This window comes from Chrysochloris asiatica, unplaced genomic scaffold, assembly GCF_000296735.1.
Source record: "Chrysochloris asiatica unplaced genomic scaffold, ChrAsi1.0 scaffold00240, whole genome shotgun sequence".
Taxonomy (NCBI): Eukaryota; Metazoa; Chordata; class Mammalia; order Afrosoricida; family Chrysochloridae; genus Chrysochloris; species Chrysochloris asiatica.
In genome coordinates, this window is record NW_006408758.1 from 3,823,374 (window position 1) to 3,826,179 (window position 2,806).

A 2,806-nucleotide genomic window follows, 5' to 3' on the forward strand; every position below is an offset into this window, starting at 1 on the left:
CTCTCCAACTTATCAAACATGATATCTTTCTCCAGTGACTGGTCCCTCCTGACAATATGTCCAAAGTATGAGAGACAAAGTTTGGCTATCCTGGCCTCCAAGGAGCACTCTGGCTGCACTTCTTCCAACACAGATCTGTTTGTTCTTTTGGCAGCCCATGGCACTTTCAATATTCTGCTCCAACACCATAACTCAAAAGCATCAATTCTTCTACAGACTTCCTTATCCATAAGCTTTCACATGTATATGAGGTTACTGAAAATACCATGGCTTAGGTCAGGTGCACCTTAGTCCTCAAGCTGACATATTTGCTGTTCAACATTTGAAAAAGGTCTTGTGCAGCAGATTTATTACTTACCAGTTAATGGAGGAGAATAGAAGTCATTCAGGAATTGAAGCAGTGATTTTCAAGACAGAAGGAAAATCATGAGCTCTTCATGGCAGAAATTATCCTGCCTCTGTAAATGATGACTCTGAACTGAAAATCTGCAATATGTGTTACAGCTCTGGCTGGAAATTTTTTCAACTATAAATATAATATTGTCTGTATTTTTTTATCTCCATAGGTTTAATTTTAATCACATTCATGTGGCATTGTAGAATTAGCACTGGACTGTGAGCCACAAGGTTGGCCGTTCAAACCCACCAGCTGTTCCTCAGCAAACATAAAGGGTCAGTATGAGTCAGAACCAACTCAACAGCACTTAATAGCAAGAAGATGAAAATATGACTATTTTCCTATATGTATTCTTAACCTAAAGCTGTAGTTCCTTAGAGAATTAAACAAGTCTAACCTCAAATACTATCTCTATCTTGATACCTGAAATCTGTTTCTAACTCCTTGTCTGCACTTGATTTCAGGACTACAGATTTAATAACTCTCTATATATTGTTACTTGACTTTCTCACAGACCTGTCCCCTTGTCCTGTTTTGTTCTATATTTACTTAATGTCACTAAGATGTGCCCAGTTTATTAAGCAAGTAACCTGAGCAACAACGAAATTCTTTTTTTCTCTTTCCTCTGTGCTTTTAATTACCAAAACCTATATATTATGCTCTTAGATGACTCATAAATCCCACACATTTCTGTTATTATTACAAATTTCCTTTTGGTAAGGTCAAAATTACCTAGCAGCACAGCATCTGGCCAGCAACTTCATATTCTTTCACAATGCTATTTTAACGGTGTTTGTGGTTATGTGCCGTGGAGTCGGTTCTGACTCATAATGACCCTGTACAGGGTTTCTGAGGCTGTAAATCTTTACAGTAGAGGAATGCCTCTTCTTTCTTCCTCAAAACAGATGGTAGTTACGAATGGCTGAACTTGAGGTTAGCAGCCCAATGAGGACGATCTTTTTCAAATGAAATCTTAATTTGGTAGCACCTGCCTTAATCTCCTCTATTACTTTCAGAACAAAAAAATTTTGGCTGACTATACAGTGTTCATTTCTTCCTGCTTACATTTAAACAGAGCTAATGTTTCACTCAAAATAGATCCTTAAATGATATAGACTCACAAAGAAAATGTGTAATTGTGCTCTTCCTACTACAATCCTGCAACACAGATGTGATGTTGGATCTTTAACAGCCATTTTGATCTATGAAACTATGAAGAAACTATATCTTATGAGTAGTGGAAAAGGTAGAAAGAAGTAAGATAAGATCCTGACAACTATGAAGCAGTCACATTAGCCCTACATAGCTTCAAACTTCTATTTGAAAGAGAAATAACCCTCCATCTTGTTTATTTGGTTTTCAGTTATATGGAGACAAATCAATTTATCCTTGCATGTTCAACTATATAATTTGTGGGATCCAGTACAATATGAAAATGCAGAATCTCTTTTCAAAATATTAAGACATTTGCTTTTTCCTTCCCAGCTTCCTGAGCATCTGCCACGATCATGAATGACACAGTAACTATCTGGACCAGGAAGTTCATGACCAACTGACAATTTCAGGGGAAACAAATGAACATTGATGCCCTTCACTCCAGGAAGGCAACTGTACCTAAGACAGAAATTCAGGAAAAACTTGCCAAAATGTATAAGATGACATCAAATGTCATCTTTGTGTTTGGATTCAGAACCCATTTTGGTGGTGGCAAGACTACTGGCTTCGACATGATTTATGATTCCTTGGATTATGCAAAGAAAAATAAACCAAATACAGACTTGAAAGACATGGCCTATGTAAGAAGAAGAAAACCTCAAGAAAACAGCACAAGGAATGCAAAAACAGAATGAAGAAAGTCAGGGGGACTGCAAAGGCCAATGTTGGTGCTGGCAAAAGAAGGAATAAAGATTTTGTGATGACTGGATTTTTCATGAGAGGATTAATAAACCCTAAAATCTTTAAACAAACAACAACAAAAAAATCAAGACATTCAAGTTTGCAACTTCTGAGCAATAACCCCTCTGTACGTGGGCCTCTTTTATGCCTAGGTCTCTATAAGACTGCATAAGTTGGAAACACAATAAGCATGTTTTGTCTATTGTACTTTGATAAAATTTAATGATTGGTGTAAACATTTAATACTCTTGGCTTCTAATTGAAAAATTGGAGGTTTGAATCTACCCAGTGGCACCTCAGAAGAAAGATTTGGTGATTTAATCCAAAAAATAAACTATTGAAAACAAAATGAAGCAGTTTTATACTGACACACATGGGTCACTATGAATTGTATTGTCCTGACAGCAACCCAGAAGTATGCCTTATCATTGATACTAGTTAACCTTTGAGTAATGGTATTTTCAATAATCTCATATGGATGCGAAATCTGGACAGTGAATAAGGAAGATCACA